Source organism: Natator depressus, chromosome 26, assembly GCF_965152275.1.
Source record: "Natator depressus isolate rNatDep1 chromosome 26, rNatDep2.hap1, whole genome shotgun sequence".
Lineage (NCBI taxonomy): Eukaryota > Metazoa > Chordata > Testudines > Cheloniidae > Natator > Natator depressus.
This window is the reverse complement of record NC_134259.1, coordinates 4,155,035-4,179,447: the sequence shown is the minus strand read 5'-3', so window position 1 is coordinate 4,179,447 and position 24,413 is coordinate 4,155,035. Positions and strand designations below refer to the sequence as shown.

At 42.1% G+C, this 24,413-nt stretch overlaps 1 long non-coding RNA gene across 1 annotated transcript in view; it reads left to right on the top strand.

Annotated features, from left to right (window-relative positions):
- Positions 1-24,413, top strand: part of LOC141978219 (uncharacterized) — a 255,098-nt gene that overhangs the window by 77,408 nt on the left and 153,277 nt on the right. Inside the window, exon 3 of the long non-coding RNA XR_012636353.1 lies at positions 21,504-21,620. This is a non-coding gene — a long non-coding RNA (uncharacterized LOC141978219). The remainder of the gene's footprint in view (positions 1-21,503; positions 21,621-24,413) is intronic.

The following is a 24,413-nucleotide window of genomic DNA, read 5'->3' as shown; positions in this document are numbered from 1 at the left end:
AGTGCTAAGTACGTTGGAATTTGGCATGGACACCAATGTTAATGCCCTTACTCTTGGGGGAAAAGACCACAGAGGTCTGCCTGAAAGGGCTTGTGCCCCTTTGCCAGCCCTGTCAGAGTCTTTGCTCACAAATGGAGTGATCTACGTGCTCTCTTTCTCTCTGTGTGTAATTTGCTGCTTCAATCTCATCCTGATAAATAGAAACACTGAGCTTGCACAAGGCAAAGAGCAGCTTCAGTATCACAGGAAGCAATCACACCGCACACAAAGCAAGCATTCTCAGTAATTAAACTACTCCCAGCCCCTTTTCTCTGTTCCTTTTCAGCACTGCGCTGATGGGCTGTTTATCTTTGGCACTGCAGAAGCAACGGAAGCAACAAAATGTTCCTGTAGGAGCTCACGTGGAGAGACAGAGACTGAGAGAGATTGAAGACAAACACTTTCATTCTTGGCTGCCAACACATTTTGTTTCTGAAAAATAAATAATTGAATGAGGATCAAATCTCCGTTTCTTGTCCAGGTGGCTAAACGGATAAGAACCCGTGGGACCTCTTGCTTCTTGTAACCCTAAGTATCTTTTGTTCCACCCAGATGTTTCCCAGATACACTAGCTGTGCTCCAGCTGTGCAGGAACTTGAATCCCACCCTGACATTTCCATCTAAGATGAAGATTCATCACTAGTAGAGCAAGCATGGGTGCCAGCTAAATAGCTCAATCAGATTGATAGCTAATGTGAGAGGGCAGTTTTAGGGGGTGATTTGAGAAGGAGGAACTGAGGGATAACTAGCCGATTTCCTCTTGCTAAAAACAGTGATGGGAAAGTATGGTCTTGTACTAAACACCCTGGACATAGGTACAGGAGACCTGGGTGCAATTCCCAGCTTTGCCATAGACTCCCTGCACGACCTTGGGTGAGTCACTTAACCTCAGTGCCTGTGCCTTAACCTGTGCCTCAGTTATCTATCTGTAAAATGGGGATGATGAAACTGTCTTTGCAGACCTAAAGAAGAGCTCTGTGTAAGCTTGAAAGCTTGTCTCTCTCACAAACAGAAGTTGGTTCAATAAAAGATATTACCTCACCCACCTTGTTTGTCTATTTAGATGATAAGCTCCATAGGGTAGGGACTGTCTTGTATTATCTGCTTATACAATGGAGCCCTGATCTGAGTTTGGGCCTTGAGGGACCCCAACAAGTAATTAATAATTAGCAGTAAGAAGAGCCTGAGACATGAAGTCTGAATCAGAATCCAAAATTCAGAGATGTTGGGATTTGGGGTTCTGCGTGGGTCCCATCTCTGCCAATAAATAAACAACTGCAATAAATTTGGACACGAAGCAGAAGGGAATGTGCTTCCAGCATTTCCCTAGTGAGATTAATCTACCATCTAATAGACACTGCATTGAAGCTTGCTGAAAATCTGGGTCCTTGGCACCATGCCCATGCCCCATTGACAGACACACACCGTTTGAGTGCTCTCAATTTGCATCCGTCATTATCTTTTGTGTGCGCTGAGGTTTAATGTGCAATAAATGTAAATGGGTGATGTATATTCTGCATTTTATTAGCTCTCATTTATGTTTGGCATCGTGCGTGCCTGTGATGCTTTGCAGGGCACTGCAGCTTTTCGCTGTTCTGACAGCCAATCCCCATGTCCTTTGTCACAACGGACAGGGCACTTCTGGAAGATGGCACATCGGACTGTTTAGTGGCTGGCCCTGTCCATGCTTGAAGTGTGTGACCACCTGGTGAATATGGGTGAAACTGATCCCTGTGCAGAGGGGCCAGCACAAGGCCTATGTTCCACAAGAAGCCTATTTTGAAGGATTAAGTGGGACTTACTTAAGGGGTGCATGTGTTTTGTACTGGCCCTCTGCCAGCTCATGTCAGAGAGACTCATGGAAGGCAATCCTGTCAGAGTCAGAGATATTAATTTTGAACTTGTAAATGAATGTTACACTAAGCCCTGCTTATGTATTGGAACTCCACAGACTGTTTAAGCAGTCTCAGCATGGATTTCCTTTATGGTGACAACAAGCTCTCTGAAATAATTTACGGGATGTCGGTAAACTCAGTCTGAAGAACTCCTGACTGAGCTGCAAAAGGAAAAAAATAAAAGACTTTAAGCCTGATTCCCCATAGTCCCACCTATTGTGTAGCCATTTATACCACTGCAAATCAAGTGCACAATGGGTATAAAATGCAACCAGACCAGAATAGTGAATGTTTTACACTCCCTTTGTACTCACTTTGCAGAAGTGTAAATGACAACACAAGGTACAACCAAGAGAGAATCCAGAAAAGAGCAGGACTAGAACTGCCAGCTTCTCTAATTTCTATAGGTTCAAACCTGGCTGTGTCACACATGAATCAGGAAGTGACTTGGAAACTTGTAGGCAAAGGATCCGTCACCATGTCTCACACCTCCAAGGAGTCTGAGTAGCTGTAAGGAATGGAACTATTTGAAGATTTTCTTATAAAAATGACAAAATGGAGATTTTTGTGACATCCTTTTCATTTTCATTAAAAAATAGGGTTTTTGTTGACAATCAAAAATATTTTGTTTTTGTTTTTTGACCAAAAAAAGAACATTTTGAAGAAAAAAATAGATAAAAACAAAAATGGTTTCATTGTTGACAAAAATTTTCAACCAACTCTAATAAGGAAACTCAGCCCCCACTCTGACACCCCTTGAGCATCCATGCGGCTTGAAAGCCCCATCTCCTCTATTGATTTGTTTCCTACCTGCTGGAAGCAAAGGTGACCAAGGGATCATGATGCTGTTGATCTCCCTTCAGCACCTGTGCTCTGCCGTTCCTCCCTCAGGGCTCCCAGAGCACTGAGTAAAAATTAGTGCTGAGTTGATCAGTATGAATTACATGGTATTGACCAGTTTACAATCCAGCAGTTTTTGACAGGCGCAGCTACCCCTTGGTTCAACATTCTCCACAAAGCTCCATCATCTACAGCTGCATCATTTTCTTGTGAATAGTTTTGCATGAGCTCAGGGAAAGAGATTGGCGTAGGGGACAAGCAGTGTTGGCTCCATTCCCTCACCTATTGTGTGTGCACCAAATGGATTATTTGTGGGTTTTCTTCCCTCTGCGCTGTCCAGAAGTGGGGAGCATTTGATCCATGGCGTTCTGGAGCTGGCAAGCCATCCAGACCCCAAGGAATAGTCATGTATTTTTCACCTAGGCACTCAGTGAATATCTCCACTGATGGAGCTTCCACAAATAGACCCCAGGAGATGACTCCATATTTTTGGTCACAGAACTCATTGCGTTTTTTACTGAACTCTAATATCTCGGGACATCTCCAGATAGTGGCTCACTAGGCTGGGGATCTAGGATCTCTAGTGATTTTTATTCCACCACCACTTGCGCAAGTTGGCAAGGCAGTTCATGGCTGGAGGGGGCAAGGCTAATAACAACCCATTAAACTGAGTGAATCAAAAGGACTGTGGGTATTTATGTCAGACACTTAATAGCGAAGAAAGTTTGTTGTAAGGAACATAGGAGAATAAAAGGCAGCAGTTAGCAGCCATGCAAAATTCGTAATGATTTCCTCCAATAAATGTTACATTGTTTTAATTTAAATAATGATTCCTAAGGCTCCATTTATGCTGGGGATAAAACTTGCCTGACCAACGTGGATCGGATAAACAGCTTTTAACAAGGGTTTGTTTGTGACTTTGTGACTTTGAAACACTGGGCGAAATTCTCTGCTGTCATACATCCATGGACTTCAGTGCAATGACTTCAATGGAGTTACATTAATAGAGAATTTTTCCAATGGATTTTAAATGATCACCCCCATCTAAACAATGTGAGCCTAAGCCACATTGAAACCATGCTTAAAAACAGTTGCATTATCATGGTTTTATCCCTAATACAGACAAGTCTTTAGGTGAAATTTTATTTGGAAGGTTTCAGAGTAGCAGCCGTGTTAGTCTGTATCCGCAAAAAGAACAGGAGTACTTGTGGCACCTGAGAGACTAACAAATTTATTTGAGCATAAGCTTTCGTGAGCTACAGCTCACTTCATCGGCGAGGCTGCCAGCAGCTGGGGCAGGCTGTGGAGCATGGTGGGGAGGGGGCGAGGCCCGGGCTTCCCCGCAGGCTGGTCCAGGGAGAGGAAGAGGATCCCCCACTGGGGGAGGGGAGACGCTGCGGGATGGAGAAGCGAGCGAGGCGCCGCGGCCAGATGCATCCGATGAAGTGAGCTGTAGCCCACGAAAGCTTATGCTCAAATAAATTTGTTAGTCTCTAAGGTGCCACAAGGACTCCTGTTCTTTGGAAGGGTGCAGTGAGTGAACATTCAGTGGAAGCTCATATAATTTATCTGAGTGGCAGCATAGTCCAGTGGCTGGGCTAATGGACATTGGTTCTATTCCTGGCTCACTTGCTGTATGACCATAGGCAAATCACCCTCTCAGTCCCTCCGTTTCCACATTGCAAAAAATTACTGACTTTTCTTTGAGAAGTGCCTTGAGAGCTGTACAGAGCAGCTATCTGTTCTCATCATAGACTCTGAACATCAGGTCCCCTAGCAGTTCTGAAGGGAAAATCAGGACCTACCTGAATCTTTGCGCAAAATTCAAACCAGACTGCCACATGTTGAAGTGGTGGGGAGGGGCATGAAGCTCAAACTACTTGAGGTTTGGATTTGATTCCAGAAATGCCCAGCCGCTCAGTTGTTTCACCAAACCTCTCAAGGCGAGGAAAGTGGGCTGAAAATCTTAGGAGAACAGGCTTTCTGGCATGTCCTGCCTCTGGCCAGAACAGTGTTTGAACAGACATGGATGAATGCTGTCATCAGCAACCTGTTAGAAATAAGTCACTTTGCATGGACAGTATCTGACTCACAGGTTTTATCTAAGTAAGAGAGATACCTTATGTCAATACAACAGGAAGTGCAAAATATTCCCCATGGGTGTTTGAAATCACCCCTTTCATCTTCTAAGTCCTAACGGAAGAAGGAATAATATATATAAAAACTAGCTTTCTTTGAAGCTATTCAGTCTAAGCATTAGTAATTCAGACGGTGGTCATGGTCACATCATAGCTCTTCAGCAGATAATTTATTCTAATATGCCTGTACCTGCTTGAACCAGGTTTGCGTTCTCCTCCCCCCCCCCCATTTTGTTTTCCTGCATGCAAAGCGCATCACATGTTTATTCCAGTGCAGCTGGCATTTTTTTCAGATTAAGGGGAAAAGCAAACAAAGAAGGATTTTTGTAGGACACAGCGTGCAGTGGCTTCCTCTGTAACATTCTGCCTCTGAACTAAAACACGCACAAAAAGGCAGGCAGAGACCTCTGTGATTAAAGGTGAAGCAGGTGCAAACACTGTTTCATTAGCAATAATTGATGGTGAAGGCAGGTAGAGTTGTCAGAAAGAGATCTGTATTAAACACGTTGAGAGGCTAGTGTTAAAAGCAAGGGCTCTAAAACGTGTCTGCTAGCAGCCTCACACCTTCTTGCATTTCGAAGAGTATGTTTACACTGCAGTCTGAGGTGGCATTGCATCTTGGGTAGACATACCTGTGCTAGCTTGGCTAAAATAGCAGTGTAGACACAGTGACATGAGCTTCAGCAAGGGCTAGCAATGTGAGTACATTTCTAGGGGCCATGGTGTGCTTGTACAGCCTGCAATGAAGCCCATGCAGCCCAATTGCTATTTTTAGCTGGGCTAGCACAAGTAAAAGGTAGTGGGGGCATGTCGATCTATGCTATAATCACACCTTGGATTGCCGTGTAAATGTTCCCTTTGTGAAACACTATACTGTGGTCTTCTTGGAAACTGACCATCTTTCTCCAGTTCCACTCATCCTCCTACAAACAACAACATAGAACAGCTTGCAGTCGCACAGTCACACACACCACAACACCCCTTCCAAAAGGTGGCTTTAGGTTGCAGATGGGGATGCAATTTACCTAATGTGAAGAATGGTTTTGTAATTAAGGCACTGGCCTCTGAGTGGAGAGGTCTAGATGAAAGTCTGTCTCTGACACAGACATTTTGTGTGACCTTGGGCAAATCATTTAATTTCACGGCTCCCCAGTTTCCCCATCTGTAAAACAGGGATCGCAATCCTTCCTTTCTCCTACCCTTTGTCCATTTAGGGCATGGAATGACTCTTGCTCTTGTAAGCACAGCACTTAGAACCATGAAGCATCTATCTCAGGGCAGGGAATAAGCCTCGGCATTGCTGAATTAAATAATGATATTGTTATGCCAGCGGCATTTGACATCAGATGAAGGGAGTGGCTGCTATTACAGAGGAAACATCACTTTTTCACAACAATGGAGCCCCTGAAGTGTCATTTCACACCTTTCCCTCTCGGTCATGTTTGTGGCAGGAAGTAGCTAAGCCTGGTGCTAAATAGGCTTCCAGTTGTTGATGAAACCCCAGAAGAGCGTGTTTCATTTATTAGCCAGGCCTTTGAGGTGTGCGACTTGCAGGATATGCACTCAGGTTCTTTGCTTTTGCCTGCGGTGTACAGAGCTATTGCTCAGTCAAGAGCTTCCCAAACAGACACCGGCAGAAGAGGGAGGGGGAAGGTGTTCTTATCCCCCAGCTTAGCTCACACATGGTCTGCAGCTAGTTAATCATCGAAAACAAATAAGGCCAGATGGACGTATGGTACAATCACTTTTACTGATTCGCTATTATAACCATCCAGAGGGCTGGTAACCAGTGAGGCTGCCTCTAAAGCAGACAGCCTCCTCTTCACCTAGTTGACCACCTCCTGTGTACTGCAGTAGAAGAGCCCTCTGCCAGTCGAGACAGGGTTATATGCATATTCCCATTTCATTTGCATGAGATTTGTGGATGGAAGTTACCCTCCACACATGCCTGTCCCCTTCCCATGCCTGGCATTATCCCCTGCTAGATGATTCCAGAGCCCACATAGAAGGGCGGATGCAGTGACTGGTTAGGGGTGGGTGGTCTGGGAGCATGGCTGGCACATTTTTCCTCAGCTAACATCCCACAAGCCTTACTTAGAAACAGTTAATAAAGTTCAGGACTGTGTTAGCTTTTTCCTGCAGTCCCTGTTCTATGCACAATAGCTGGAAGAATGGTGCAGTGGTTGGAGCGTTAGCTGGTGACCTGGGTTCAATTCCTTGCCCCTCCACAGACTCCCCATGTGACATTAGAAAAGTCACATAGTCTCTCTGTGCCTCAGTTCCCCATCAGCAAAGTGAGGCTAATGAACCTGCTCTACCCCACAGGGATGCTGGGAGAATAAATGTATTAAAGATTGTGTACTTCTGAATACTATGACAATGGGGGCCATATAACTACCCTCAGTAGCAAGGTAGTGGTTTTAGGGTGAGCTGCGGCCAGGAGGGTCCCTGGCTGTGTGCTGCCAAGGGCAGGGAGTGGTTGCTGCTGGAAAGGAGGCCTGGGGCCTCCACACAGATGGATGGGCATTTGTGGGTAGAGAAACTATAGAACCTGTACCATGATGCAAAATAGGTGACATTGGTTAGGCAAGTGGTCTGCTGTGGTTGCTGTTTATCGCACTTCTGTCTGTTGTGTCCACCTGTCGTTTCTCATCTTGTACTCATACTGTCAGCTCTTTGGAGCAGGGACCATCTTTTCATTATACAGCACCTAGCACAATGGGACCCTGTCCTTGATCAGGGCCTCTAGGAATAATAATTATAATAATTAATTATAGGAATTTTTTCAGTATCTATTTTAGCACAAGAAAGCTTGCCTGTGTATTTCTATCCAATCATTTCCAGGCTACTGGCTGTCCCGTCCAGCTGCTACTTGCTATTGCTAGATATAATTGCTGTAAATTAATTTTTGCCGGTTGTATTTCAAATCCATGAATACACCAAAAATTAATTTGCAAAGAACGTTTCCAATCCTGCGGTACCAGAGATGCGTCTCTGTGTGGGGCTGGTATTTTCTGAGCTGAGAGTTCAGAAATGGAATCATAGTCTCTTTCGAGAGAAACTGAGGGGTTAGGAGACAAAGAAAATTACCAGAGGCCTGGAGGGACTTTCATATGAAAAGAGACTGAAAGGACAGGGCGTGAAATATTGGCCGCATTGAAATCAATAAGAGTTTTGCCATTGACTTCTATAGGGTCAAGTTTTCACCTTGGGACTGGACTGGGTTAGTTTAGCGTGGAGACAAATAACAAGGGACATGGTAAAGGTGTGCAAAATAATGGATAACAAGAGAAGGTTAAGAGGTGACTTGATTACAGGCAGTATGTATCTACATGGGGAACAAATATTTAGTGGTCTCTTCAGTTGAAGCTAGGGAAATTCAGACTGGAAATAAGGTGTACATTTTTAACAGTAAGAGTAATTGAAACAATTTACCAAAGGCTGTGGAGGATTCTCTATGACTGATAATTTTTAAATCAAGATTGGATGTTTTTCTAAAAGATCTGTTCTAGGAATTATTTTGGAGAAGCTCTCTGGCCTGTGTCCTCCAGGAGGTCAGACTTGATGATCACAATAGCCCCTTCCAGCCTTGGAATCGATGGATGGGATACAGAGGGTATATTGGGTGCTCAGATTTCCCCTCACTCATAATATAAGATCAGTAAGATCCATTGTTTGTCATTTGTGTTACAGTAACTCCTAGATGCCCCAGCTCTGATCAGGATCCCACTGTGCTAGGTGCTGTGTAAACATATAATGTGATGCAACCCTCATCCTGGAGAGCTTACTGAATAGACAAGAGACACATAGGTGGGAAGGGAAACAGAGTCACTGAGAGGGGAAGTGACTTGCGTAAGGTTATTGAGCAATTCAGTGGCAGAGCTGGGAACTGAACCCAGGTCTCGTGGGTCCCAGTCCTGTGATGGTGCATAAAAACATACATAATATTATAGCATTTCTTATAGTAAGCAATACATTTCTATATAAAGTGAAGCACCTTCCCTAGATTCAAGACCTAATGCTTTGCCTTGTTCTGAGCATAGAACAAACACACACAAATCCTTATTAAATATGAGATGTCTGGAAATGTTATTAATCTGATCTGCCTCACTGCTTCCCTAATCACCTACATATTAAACAATGAGGATTTTTAGTCAGAGTCAATTGCTATTAAGGAGCCTGGTGCAGTTTGCTGAGCATCCCATGCAAGGCAGCCAGCCCCCCAACATTTCTCTTGGAAACTGATGGCAATAAAAACCAAAAGGGAGTGTGAGCCTTGTTACGTAGCTCTCTAGTCTGGGTTCCAGGAGCTGTGTGCTAGTCAGCTGTGGCTTGCAGAGAAGAACGTGAATGAAAATTCTTATTTCCCCATTTTTGTTTGTACACTTAGACCCCGATCCCGTGAGGGGCTCTGCACCGTGCCGGAGTCCAACTGCACTGTACTGCTTGCAGGATTGGAGTCTTAAACCTCAATGATAGCACTTAAGCACAACACTCCACAAATTCTGCCTCCCTGTGCTCCCTGGAGAGTAGGGAGCATACCTGTTTCTGCCTTCATTTAGTGCCTGCACCATACACCCTCCCTTCCCTATGTATCTGTACAGCTCTGCTAGTCATTGTTCTGACCACACAACAGAGATTGCAGAAGGTTCATTTTCCTCCCCCGGACCCCCTTATTCCACTTACAGAGCCTAAACTTAAGTCTCTGTGGGAGGTGGGATGGTTCCTATAGACGGTCCTCTATAGATTTCCAGTGAATGCTCCAATGGGCATGAGCACTATGAAAAGACTGTAGGCAGATCCACAGTATTACTGGGTAACATTCCCATGCTCATTTCCTATAACTATGGATGCAGCTGTCACTAATGAGCTACTGGTTGCATCTGAAGTGCTGCCAAGCGCATTTTGTGTAGATGCCTTGCTGCACCTCTGCAAAAGAGTGTGATGCACAGCTCTGCAAAGCAGCGGTGAGACAGAATGGGGTGGGCACTGGTTAAATGAGCCCAATGGAATGCACACCACAAAAAAGGAACAAGATGCAGAGTGAAAATAGGCCCAGGCAGACCCACAGATAGTCTGGTGATCTTTTCACAGGTTTTCTCCAGGCTGCCAGCCAAATTAATGCTTAAAGGGATATGTATACAGTGTACCCACTTTTAATAGTCATGTGTATTTCAGTAGCTTCTAGAGACCCTAACTGAGAAGGAGGTCCCATTGAACTAGGCACAGTACCTACAGCTAGGAAGAAACAGTGAGGAGGAGTTTGTGGTCTTAGTTATCATTAGTATTACAGTGTAGCACCTACAGGCCCCAGCAAAGATCAGAGCACCATGGTGCTAGGTGTTGTGTAGACCAATAGTAAGACAGACCCTGCCACAAAGAGCTTATGATCTAAGTAGACCAGAGAAGTATTATTATTCCCATTCTACAGATGAGGGAACTGCGTCACTTAATATCTTTACGACTCAAGGAGTCTGTGACGGAGACGGGATTTACAGACAGCTCTCCTGGGTTCCATTCCAGTGACGTAAGCACAGGATCGTCCTTTTTGAATGAAGCTCACTCATGATCTTTCAAGACTATCCTTCCCTTCACACAGAGGCCAAATTCATTGCTAGCTTAAGTCATTGGAATTCCCTTGAATTCCCAGAGCTGTGCCTAGTTACCCAAGCAGTGAGTTTGGATGGATATATCTGCAAAACCCAAAAGGTTAGTAGGTGCTAAGTTAGGAAACCTCCTTTTTGACAAAGTCTGCTAACAAGACCTAAGACTTCATCAATTTACAGGGTGAAACTCTGGACAATCTAGTTAGGTTTCAAAGGCCCTACCATATTTTAGACAGAGAACAATATACAGCTCTGGCATTGACTAGGTCTAAACTCTTGAAAAACAGCAATTGGATTGTGCACTTTCCTGGAAATCCATGTGGAAATCACGAAACCCATCCTGAAACTCAGCAGACTCATTCAACAAAGAGCATTCACTTGTTTTCTTCTTGAGAAACTCTGGACCCTGTTCTTTGTTTTCAAATGGAAGCTGGAGTGGGTTTCAAAGTAATGCTGTTCCACCTTCCTCTGAAGCATCCAATATTAGCTACTGTTGGAGATAATGCACCAGGTTGGATGGACCATTGGTCTGTTCTAGTACGGCAATTCCTATGTAAAATACTTTGCACTTATACAGCAATTTCATCCAGAGATCTCTAAGTGCTTAAAAAGACAGTTAACAGAACAAGTAGAAAATTGTTCTTTGAAACAGTGGCAAAAAATGGTTTTTTGACAAATGCAAAAATTGTTGCAAGAGAATTTTCATTTGTTTTCATTGAATTGTTTTGATTTTCAATGAAAAACTGTATATTTTTTCTAAAGCAATAAACATTTTAGTTTATTTAGTTTAAAGTAAATAAATACTTTATTTTTTCATTTGGATGTTTTTAGTTCCCCACCCTGTTTCTTTTTTCTGTTTTTCCACTTTTCCTTTTCCTTTTTAAAACAAGGAAAGGGGGAAAAAACACTGAAAAACGATGACAACAAAATCCATTTGTTTTTTCCAATTAAAAAAAACCACAAAAACTTCCATGGAAAGATTTGAACAATTTTTTTATTCCTTTAAAAATTTTTCACAGAAAATACTTATATTTTTGGCTGGCTCCAGTTATTCTTGATTATTGCCAGTTTGCCCCAAGATCACCCAGCAAATCAGTGACAGAACCAAGAAGTAAACTAAGCTTGCTGGACTCCCAGCCATCAGTTCAGTCCACCAAACAAAAGCTGCCCCTTCCCGATTCCCATGAGTAGCTGTTGCAGCTTTACAACTAAAGTCAACCGTTGACTCATCATACATCCTAAATGCGGCATCTCTTCTTGGCCCGCATACAGGCACCTTCTAACCTCTGCTTCCATTTGCAAACTTCCAGCCTTTACCTCCTGTGTATTGTTCCCTGAGGGTTGCAATAGGAACCTCCTACTTAATGATTTGACCTGCTATGTCACAGAGACGGGTGGGTTCCGGCTACCAGCCCAACACTAAAAGCTGGGAGTGGCTCTTGTATTCTGCTCAGCACTCCACCAGTTAATATTCATCTTTTTATTTAATTTGATCAGTGAAGCCTTCTCTGGGGCCATGAACTGGTTACTTCAGCAAGTAAGAGAATCTTGTATCCAATTACATGCTGCAACTCGTGAACACACCTCAGTCAAATCAGGGAGTGGAATGCAGACTGGGTGAAATTCGCCCTGGGGCAGAGGAGCAGCACTAGGCACATGCACCACTTAAATCCTGTGTAAACCCTATTTTGAGGTCTTAAGTGGTGCATAGTCCTTAACCTGGCTCCCTGCACAAGGGTGAATGTCACCCACTCATTGCTTTTGGCCCTGATTCAGCAACACGCTTAAGCAAGTGCTAGACTTTAAGTACGTGCTTAAGTGTTGTGCTGAATAGCGTTGGATTTAAGCACCTGCTTAAAGTTAAGCAGGTGCTTAAGTGTTTTGCTATATTATTTGCTGAGAGGATATCTGGCTGTGGATCCCATCTCATCTCTCCATTCTTCCCCCCCATTCTTCAGAGGGGGAACAGCTCACAGCTATTGACAGTGAAGGGGGCACTGTTGTCATTTGGCAAAAAAAAAAAATATGCCAGAGCCATAACAGTGTAGAAACTGTTGTTATTGAAATAAAACTGATTGGATTGCGAGTTCCATTAAGTAAGTAATTTACAAAGAAACGAAAAACTACCAAACAGTTTAATCATATACTAAAAAGACCAGAACAGGCTAATAAAAATGAAACATAATGAGGGGGAAAAGCATCCCCAACCAGTTGCACTTGTTTTGGAAACTATAAAATAGATTGGGCGTCATGTTTTGGGCCACATCCTCAGCCACGGTAAAATTAAGTAGGGCTCCAGTTCTGCCCTAAGATACTTAAGCCCAGCTGCCATTGACTTCAATGGGAGATTAATTAATGCAGCTGGGAGTAGAATTTAACCCAGGGCCTGTATGAAAAATTCATATTTTGATTTTCACACACCTTCTACACTTTGCCAAAGTTCAGAGGTAACAGATGTTGGGAGGTTATGGGGAAAGGGTTGGTTCAGGCCCATGTGTAACTAATTGGAGATTCCCCCTGTGGGTAATTAGGGTGAAAGTGTCCCAATAACCTGCTCATCTGTGGTTCAGGTCACACTCAGTGGTTCAGTTTTGAGAATCTGGGAACGAGCGACAGGGGACGGATCACTTGGTGATTAACTGTTCTGTTCATTCCCTCTGGGGCACCTGACATTGGCTGCTGTCAGAAGACAGGATACTGGGCTAGATGGATCTTTGGTCTGACCCAATCTGGCCGCTCTTATGTTCTTATGAGAGTGGAAGTACAAATCTTTACTAGCTGCTTCTAGAAACAATACAGAGGGTGATACTCAGCAATGTATAGAGAAGCCAAAAGAAGTCTGATGCAACACTTCTTCCCCATGAGTAGGACTTAAGAGCTGCAGAAGCTTAGTGCTGGCCCCTCTGCTTAGGGATAAATTTCATCTAAAGGCTTATCCACCACTGCCCATTAGTTTATACCTCACATTATCTCTTTAGTTTACCTCTCATATGCCAATGGCATCCTTCTTATCATCATTCCTATATCACCTGTGCTTTGGACCCAGCTCCTCCTCCTGCCCTCCAAAAGTTGTGCAATTATGAACACAGTGCAAAGTGGGCGCAAGTTATTGCCACTGTGATTTGCAAGCATCTTATATTCACTTTGTACTGGTGTAAGTGACTCCACAAGGTTTGGGGACATGGAGAATCAGGCCTGTTGTGTCAATTTCAGCCAAGTCTGTCCTTAGGGACAAATAATTGACCTATCTCTGCCTCCCCCAGGCCCCCGCAGTTCTCTAAAATGAAATGAAAATCTGCAATCAATATTATGTTGATAATTTGCAGTTACAGGAGGAAAAAATGAACGGCTTGCAAATATTAGGGCCAGGTGAATTCACTTAGTGTTTTCTGCATTTCATCTTAGACTGTGGTCTTTCCACTATCAGGGCATTCAAATTAAATCAAAGCGCAGGAGATGAAAACCAGCTGACTCTAGGTTAAACCCACAATCCAGGGGAAAAGTATGTATTACTTTATATTACTGCTTCTGGGTTCTCTGATCAGGAAGGAAAAGAGAATATTGATGTTGGTAGAAGGATCTTCAAGTCTATATGGATTATATTCACCCCAATGCAGGGAGCCACTAGAGTACCTATGCACCATTTAAATCCTACTGTGTGAGTGCTAAGAATTATGCCATTGGCATGGGATAATGGAAAATTAAAGAGATAATTCACCTATGTTTAAGTGGGACTTAAGTGTTTCATTGGACCTCTGCACAGGGATAAATTTCATCCAATATGGATAAGAAACAACCTGTATTTTGAGATCTGACCAATCTGATGCTAATGGCTATTCCACAACCCAGGAAAATTAAATTTAAGAGTTTAAATTTGTCTCTTCAGGATTATCAGTGGGTTCTGAAAGAGAAGAGGTATAAATGTAGCTATCAGGCCTTGTCCTCTGCTAGTATAAATTTGCATAGCTTCATGGAAATATCAGACCTGGGTCTTTCAGACACTATTACTGAGACAGTTATTTTCATTTAAAGCAAAACACCAGCTGCTCCATAACCCACTGGCAATTCCATGAGTACATGCAGTGCACAGGGTCACACCATCATATTAGGATGAGCTGGTTCATGGGTACATGAGTGTGGTTGCACTACAGTGGATGTAATCAGAGCCACTAAATGGTATGCCATGTGCCAGAGGGCCTTTACTGTTAGCACCAAATAGATGCTGTCCCCAATGATATCATGTTGTGGTTTTGCATGCAAGAAAGAGGAAGGTTCCACAAATGCCAGAAAGGCAGGGTCCCATATTCGAAGTATCACTTAGCAAAAGACTGAGAGTCAGGACACTTGAATTCTAATCTCAGCTATACCAAAGTTTTGTGACGCAGCTTTTGATACCCTTCACCCCCCCGTGTCTTCTTTTCCCCATCTGTAAAATTATAACCCTCATGTACCTATCTCGTAAGGTGTTTATGAAGATTACGTAGATAAAGCACCCAGGAAACTGTCGGTGCTATACAATAATAATAAAATATACACACTTTTAACACATACATGTATTTTCACTGGAAACCTGGCTCTAAGTGTTCTACTCATCCAGTCAAGAAACAGAATCAGTGCCATGTGGGTGATATACCAAATCAAAACCAAATAGCACAGCTTGAATTTTTAATTCTGAATATCAAACTTTTGTCAGTGAACAGCTTGCACATGAACTACAGGTCAGGAATTATGTGCTGTCATTTTTCTGTCAATAATTTAAAATAACAAATAAGTCTGAGAAAAATCACAAGCTGTTTGCGGACCATTCATGAACCAAAAAAAGAAGTGAAATAAATGAAAAAGTAGTAGATAAATTATCCTCCGCAAATTAATCCCCTCTCTCGTGATAGATAGATCAAACTGAAAAAAAAATATACAAAGGACTGCAACTCAGACCTTCTGACTTTTGAATAGCTGGGGCATTTATTGCTGTTGTTTCATACATATTTATTTCAAATGCATAAAATAGTTTGAAGAAGGGAAAAGTACAACCTTAAATTGCTGGGAAGGACTCTAAAGGTTTTTCTTGTTTTTTCTTTTTTGACAAAATAAATAAATTAATCTCCTTTCGACAGCCTCACAGCATATGGTCAAGGAAAAGGCCACTTTATTAACAGTTCTTTCCCTACCCTACTGGCTATTGAGAGAGGTGATGAGTACAGGCGCCTCACAGCTGGTACTAAAAGGACGCAGAAGCAGGCAAAAAAAATTATATAGTCAGTCTTGCTAAATTAGTTTACCTAAAATTGTATGTGTGAGTGATTTTAATCAGAATCTAATTTCCCCTCTTTTTAGAGTAACTGAAATGAGATTTTTCTAATTTACTTTTTGCGGTTCAAGTTTCTCATAATTCTTCTATGGCCGTGACAGCACCGTGGAAAGCGTCTGCTGCTACAAAGCATTAAAAAAAATTAGATTTTCAAATTGATGTGCTAAATTAAAAATGTTTAATGTTTCTCATCAAAGGCGCAGGAGTGTGCAATGGGGCCTTCAGTACAGTTAGAGGCGCAAGAAAAAAAATTTTTTTTCATCTGTTTCTTCAATTCATATCCCAGGGCAACTCTGCTGTGAAAATTAACAAGCTACAAGCAAAGTAAGGGTTGTAAAACAGTGTCTTCAGAGAAGATACCTTTTCATTGCCTTCTCCCACCCCCACCAATGTGACCTTAAAGCTGTCATCATCAAAATAGATGCTGTACCCTGTTTCTTTCTTACTTTAGACGGAGTTTTGCTGGTTTCTTTCAGGGCATCTGAGCCGCTGAGTGATTTTAATTCTCTGGGCCTGGCTTGCTAATTCCCATGTTTTAGGAAATCACATTATTTCTGTAAATTGACTAAAGTTATTATTACATTCAAATCTAGGCTTCTGACCTTGCTGGCTGCCTGCTAAGCGGCTCTGAGCTGGGATGGGAATACTTGATCAGCTGCTGACGTGTGTGTGTGTGTTTTGGGAAGTTTCTCGCAGAAAGCAGGAGGCTTGCATGTTAGAATAAACTTTCTAGCCAACCAGATTGTTCAAACTGTCAGACTGGCTTCTTCTATCACATGACAATATAAGAAAAGTGGCCACATGGAGTGAACTTGCAGGTATTATAATACTAACTCTTAGCACTTATTCAGTTTATTATTATTATTATTGTGATTGTTGTTATTAATGGCAGTAGCACTCATATGCATCAGTCAGGATCAGGGCATCATTGTGCTGGCTGATGTATACATGAGTTTTACAGTTCCTGCCCCAAAGAATTTACTGCATAAGACTCTAGTTCTACAAAGACTTCACAATGTGTATAACTTTATCCAGTGGAACTCATCACCTGAGTAGAATTATGCCAGGGGGTAAGTGTTTGCAAGATTGGGATCTGATTTAGGACAGGGGACAATCAAACTCCCACTGATGTCAGTGGAAAGACTCTTGTTGAATCAGTGTAGTCAATTCTATCATGAATGTTTATATTTAGTGTTTTCCCTAAAGCCCCAGCTCCTGGAGTCATGTGATTATGTGAGACTCTTAGCTTTCATTAAAAAGACGTACATTTATAGCACTCACTGCAGAGAAAAGCTTGAAGTTGTGACACCTAAGGGCTCAAAAGCTAGAAGAAGCCCAAAATATTATTTAAAAAAAAGCTTATGATTTTTAAGCCAATCTCATTATTTTGTTGAGGAACTGACTCTTGGTTGGCAGTGCTGTTGACCACAGCGCATTTAGAAGGATGGGTGAGGGTAACTGTAATGAATCTTCATCCATGATCCTAACTTGGCTTCAAATTATTTTAAAGTATATTTTTTAAAAAAGAAAACAAGTAAGCAAATACCAGCAATCCCCACTGGCCCTCTCCCCAGCCACAGATTTTGTTCAGTCATTGCATTAATTCCAAACAGTACGTGAGAAACACATTTACTGTATTTGAATAAACATAATTGCTTTGACAATTTAAACACAATTTCTGGCTGCCTAGGCCAAGCAGGAGCAATGCCTTCCGGTGAGACAAGTGCAGCCAGATGGAGTGCTATGTATTCCTGAAACCCAAGCCATACAAGAGAGATGTAAGGAGTGACCCACTGCTTCATCACATGCCCAAATGCACCACTAGTATGGTAAGAAACGAGGCAGCACGGAAATCTCTGGATACGGCAGACTTGAGACCAGTGAGCCATCCAGACATGGACTGGAGGGCAGCTTTGGACCTGGTGCTAATGCTCTGATTCAAAACAGAACTTAGGCACACAACATGCTTAACTGAAAGCACGTGAGCCATCTTATCCTGTTCAGCAAAGCACTTATTTAAGCATATGCATAAGTTCCATGGGAACTTGAAGCCAGTTGGAATTCAGTATGTGCTTAAGTGCTTTGCTGAACGGGGGCCCCACTGAAGAATTAGGGCCTGTTCCAAAGTCTGTCGAACTCAGTGAGAGTCTTTCCCTTGAGTTCAATGGGCTTTGGACCGCTTAATGGTGGATTATCCCTGTGCTGGAAACATGACTCTGCTTGCCTTTGTCGATTAGCTTTCACCTGCCGTTTGCTTTCCCTTTGTTCTGAATCCCAACAGAGTCTCCTTTACTCACCAGCTTAATCCCTTCTGTAAAGGATCCTGATGCATGAGCCCTTTTCCAGTGAATTTTCAGTGAGTCCCCTGTCACCAACCAGGAGCTTCCTGTACACATTGTGTGTCTTTGTTCTTTTACAGAGCCTTAAAGCTTGTGGACAGCCCGTGTAGTGTCCACCTTGTAATTCTCTTATTTTGAAGTCTGTAATTGTTTCTTCCCCATATAAGTTTTACTTACCAAAATCCATTTGATTACACAATGGCTGGAGTAACAGAGCCATTATATTTCCTGTGTAGCTAACCATAATAATGATAAAAAATGTCAGAGAATAGGAAAAATCTATTAAGATTCTCAGTTTTCCCAGGCAAAACTAAGATAAATCTACGTAAACTGTTCTGTATCCAAGGAAAAAATAAACAATAAACCCGCTCAACAAGCTGAAAGTTGTGATGCCATCACTCCCCAGAAATGACAAATGGAGGCCAGAGCTGCTGTGTCTATACTCTGAGGATCTGGGGTAAATGGCTTTTCCTTCTCTTATCATTTCCTACAATCAGCCATCAATTGCTGACACTTTCTGTGTGGTTTGGAACAGTTGGTTTGGCTTCAAGGTAGGCACGAAACCCTCCCTGGGCCAAGCAGGACAGCAGTGAAATGGTCACCGCGTTCTCCTCCTCTACTATAGTGGGTGACTGGCATCTGCAGAGTGCCTGAAAAGGCAGATAGAGCATCTAGCTCATCACTGGGCTTCTCTTGTTTGTGAGATTCTAGGCTGGGATTTTCAAAAAAATTCTAAGGGAGGTTAGGGGCCAGATTTTCAAAGTATTTAGGAGCCTAAAGATGCAGATAGATGTCTAGTAGGATTTGCAAAAGTGCTGAGGTTTCTAGCTAAGGTGCTTTCGTAAGTCCCACCAGGCACCTATCTGCATCTTTAGGCTCCTAGTATTTGCAATTCTGGCCTTCGCAGCCCATTTCCTATTGAATTGTATTGGGATTTGGGTGCCTAACTCCCTTAGGCTGCTTTGAAAATCTGACCCCTAATTTCTTTGGTGTTTCTATAGTACCTTTGCCCCCAAGGTGCTTTTGGTGTTTGATCCTTGGCCCATTGTAGTCAATGGAAAAGATCACATTAACTTCAGAGGACTTTGAGTCAGACCTTTGGAGACCAAAGATCTGATTCTCAGGGGCATGGCGACAGCTTTGTATCACTCCACCAATGCAATGCAACTCTAAAGCCACCTGACCCTGCAACTGAAGGATTTCCCTTGCAGAGGGGAATCCTCCTGGTACTGCAGAGCTGCTCTGATAACATCTATGACACCCCTCTCCTGGCTGCCAACTCAGGAGGATGTGGGTAGGCAAGAAAGGGTATAACTGGGGCTTGCTTGTGACTAATCATTCCCAGCTCCTGGAATAGCCCTTTGGGAATGCTGGTCATTTGAACAGATTAGAGCAGCCTTTAGATTGCTGTAATTTCTCACTCTGGACCAGACTGCCTTTCATATGACTCCAGGGTCAGGGAATGAAAAGGTGCTCCCATCTCACGCTGTATTCACCGACTGCAGCTCAGAATCTGTGTGTGTGTGTATGTGTGTGTACAAGGCTTATCAGTTCAATGTGCATTAAAATGTAGCCATTTCTGCAGCCCTCCCTTGTGCTAAACTATTGCAGAACTATCAGGATAGTTTAGTTTACTTGGGGGTGGTGTTGGCCTGAAACATGTTTTTAGCTACAGCTGTCAAGAGGATATTAGCTTAATTGTGTCAATGGTATTTTCGGTTGCAATAATTCCTACACAACAAAGAGGTGTGAATTCAGAGTCACTCTTCAAACTTTTTATTCCTAATGCTCTGCAAGCACAACACAGCACAGCACAGCTTATCTGATGCACAAAGAGAGTGAGAGTAGGAGATACATACACATGAGTTCTCTTTATGCCATTCACAATCTGCATACAGTACATCCTCCTGCTAGTAATAATTCTAATCTACTCATGTAAAACCTCCAGAAATAGTGTTATCCTTCAGCGGAGTGAGATAAAAATAAAAATGCCAGACATGAGCTTCAGAAAAAGCAGTAGAACTGATCCTCTCTGGTTTATCTGAGAGTCGAAAAGTTGGGGTGATGTGGAAAATGTAGGATACTGCCGGGGCCCAAGAAGGAGGGGTTGGTGTCTCCTTATTTCAGAACCAGGGATCATTGACATTATTTGGTGGTGGGAGGAGAGCATCTTTAATACTAATGGATCTGGAATGAGCATCCATGATTAAATTCCGATAGCACCTGAAGATAATTTGAAAGGTGTAGTAGCAGAAAATTAAACCCCTGTAAAATGCTGTCTAGCAAATTGAAAGACATAATTGATTATATTAGCTCATTTTCAAAATTAAGTGCTGCTAATTGCCAGAGATAGCATTTATTTGGTGCAGTTACTGTATCTAGCCAGCTGAGCTAAGTTTACAGTATTGACAGGCAAAATTGCCAAAATTGCCCAATGTTTCTTCCTTCTTCTTCTTTGCAAAGGGTGGGAATTGGTTGGAAGATGACCTTTATATTATCCACTTCCATTTGCTACAGGTGAAATGCACAGAGGAGGCAGCAAAAGGCCTACACATCACTGAAATCACATGTAAACACACAAAAGGCCTTAGGTGGTATGTAGTTCTCTACATAGGGGTGCTTTCACCTTTTAAGAATCTGGGACAATTTTTTTTAAAAGTAGAGGCCCATTTCCATGTGCAAATATTTGTGCCTGAATGGCGATTTGCACTTGCAGTCACCTGCCTGCCACACACAATTGTGGTAATTGCATGTGCAAATAGAGCTACATAGTTGTGCCTGCAAATGCACATCTCATTTTAAACAATCATGCCCCCAATAAATAGTATCATGTGAAACTTTCATTATGAAACCAGAAATCAGCTCATTACACATATCTGTGATGTCTTTTCTGGAGGTTTACTTATGACAAGTCTGATGTTTTGGTCAGGTTTGTGTAGGCCTGGCTTGACATTAGTAACTTGGCGTATTTCTTAGTGGCCCACGATTGGGGAGTTGAATGGAAGGTTAAGTAGTCATAACAAGCAGTATGCTGGAGTCAGAATGGTTAGCTACGATCAGCAAGAGCATCCTGGTATTAGTAAACAAGCTTAAATGTAAGATAAGGTAGAGGTCAGGTATGCATGGACAGAGCATACTATACAGGCATTGGCTTCTACAAAGTAACCAAGCCAATCCCAAAATATGTGATGAAATGTATAGTAACTGCAATGTGATGTGTAAAGTTATAGAAAGGAAAAGTTTTTCTGTGTAACTTTGGATGTGTGGTGCGCCCTCTACCCACTCCCTATGCTTGAGTCTGATCAACTCATTGTGGCTTTTCTGTATACCAAACATAGATACCCGAGTGACAAAACCTGGAGTCGAACTGAGTTCTTGGGAAGCTGAGTGGAAATGGATCTTGGAGGGAATCCCAACATAGTGTGCCAGGACTCGGATCCATTCATCTGGAGCAGGTAACGCATGGTTTATTATATGTGTAGCTTTGCTGTCAATGATCACAAGCAAGCAGCTTAGCAATGGTATTGGAAGGGTTCAAATTTGAGGAGGTTTCCAGGGTACTGGAGGAGTGGGTTAGATCTAAAGGAGGTCCCTGTGGACTCCCTGGGAAGTGATAGGGGGAGACTGGGACTGGATGGAAAAGGAGGTCCAACAAATAGTATTAGATGAGAAATGGGGGTAGTGGGGAGAAGCATGTGATTAAACTGTAGTAGAGAAATTCAGTAACATAAAGGGAATAGAGGAAGGTACTTTGGATCTCTATGTAAAAGAATGCTTAACAAACCACAACAAAGGTCTGCTAAATGCACTAAAACTTTAAAGAATAAGACCCAAGGGCACCCATGGAGAGAACAGCAACTGTAACTAAAGAATGAGTGCAAAAATAAATGAATAAATAAACCACAAAGATAAGCTCAGATTCGCCAAGAGAAATCGGCTGAGAAATGTGTCACTTTGGGAGATAAGCGATTTAAGGCAAGAGAGTGAGGAGTTCAAGGGAGCATTTGTGAAGACATTAAAAACTTTACAGAGTGCTGAAAGGATTAAGCAGGCTGGTGTAGTAAAGGTATTGGCGGTAACATTAAATAAGAAGGGAAAAAAGAATGCTTGGTTTGATAATAAAACCTGGTTAGGGCAGTATAACTCAGAGTAGTCTCACCTGGTGAAACCCTGGAAGTCAACCACATTTTCAAGGAGAGGTCAGACGGCGATGACCTACCAGCACTATGTTTTTGTCCCCAGAATCCTTTACATCCGTTCTGAAGGAAAATGGGCCCCTTTCCCAAAGGAATGGTCTGTAAATAATCAATTGTAAACTACCGCTGTAGGCAGAGAGACAATCTGATTTGAATCATTTGACTATGGACAATTTAGTCAAACTCACTAAAAGGAAATAAGGGATTTCCATTTGAACTTGGATGCCTCTGAATGTACAAGTAATGAATGTAATCTAGGTTTAGTTATGTAAAAAGTAGTTAGAGCAACACCATGGGTACTGAGCAAAATATTTAAAAGAAACGCAAAATACATTTGTGTAATCATGCAAGGTTTCAAGGAGATAAACAAACACTCCTGGCTTGTAAAACCCCATTTTGTATGTTTAAAATTAATTGGCTTTTAAAAGATTCCAGCCAAAATCCATTTGAATTTTCCAGTCAAAGTTGCAAAAACCGACAGACACTTTTTGAACAGCTGCCAATGTTTCTCCTGCAGCCTTTGCTAAATTCTTTTTTCCCCTTCCCTTCTCAAGCCAAACACAAGTAGCTGGTGTTATCTGGCTTTGTTATTTAGCATTTAACCATTTGGGAATCTTAATACTTTTGTGAAGTTCAACATCTTTTAAAATAGGGACCAGAGGACTTGCTGTGACTTTGGCGGGGAAAGTGGGACATGTCACAAAGGTAGCAATGTTAGGAACACTGAGCCGTATGAAGCTCTGAGTAATTAGACAATCACTTTGATAGGAGGGGTACATGGAAACTCTTTAAGCACAAAACAAACAGTTAAACTTCATGTGAAAATGAATATGGCGAACACGATTTCATGGCAAATAAAGGGTAAGGGTTGCACTATGGACGGAAGATACATTCCCATGCAAACATGTAGTGTATATTGTAAAAAGGGTAAAACAAATGTAAATAAGACATGCTATTTAATTGAATATTATAGAGGCTCCAAAGAGACGCCACAATAGGTTGTGTTTCCTTTTTTCACATGGCTGTCTGTTTGGAAGCAGAAACCGACACAGCACTAAAAAAGATCAGTGATTATTAGAAACGCAGCTTAACCATTAACAATCTTATTCAAAAGTTCTGTTTAACTGTGATGTAAAATAAATATTATTAGGAAGTAAAAACCTAGATGGTAGCGTTTTATAAATGGCAAAAGAATAATTGCTTTAAAATTATGCAATTGTATAAAAGATTGAAATGCCCTAGATTGGAAACAAATCAACTAATCGCTTAAGGTTAAATTTATTAAGGAAATATTGTTTAATAATATTAATGAGCAAATGTTGCAGCCAGAATTAGCATCTAGAGTGTTGTACTTTGAAAATCAACAAAGCAAAGAATTCACTGATAAAGAGCTTTTAACTATTTTATGTGTGATGTTGTAAATGTTTTTTTAAATGTACAAGATAAAGTTAATTTCCTATTATGAAAGGTACAAGACAAAAAAAAAAGACATATGGGAACTATATGCTATATAAAGTCAAAGAGGCCTTCAGTGACATAGAACAAGGAAGGTTGCCCTCTTTTATCACCACAGAAAAGTTAAAAAATTGGTACAAGGGAGGTAATGCTAATTAGTACAGGGTATGAAAATTAACAAGGGTCCAACACTATGAAGTTTGTGGGGAAAAACCCCAAACCCAACCTTGGTCAGTGTGTTATCAGTGAAAGCACTAGAAAGCACTACAACTTACGGTATGGAAGAAGTTTGTTTTCTCGCCTCAAATACTGTTGCAAGAGAATGCAAGGTCTGGAAAGCTCCAGACTTGTACTGATGTTTGGACCTGGGGACACTTACATGTGCAGGTGAAAAGTCTTACAGACAGAGTTGGCGACATATGCATTCACTCTGGGGGAACAGTCTCCAAATTGCACACTATGGTTGAGATGCTGGGATGTTGGTAAAGTGAAAACTAACAAATATTATGTGACGGATGAAAAGGACCACTTCTGGTATGGACTCAGGGAATGCTATTTTAGTTGACCTATGTTCTGGTCACACCTAAGTTTCCTGTG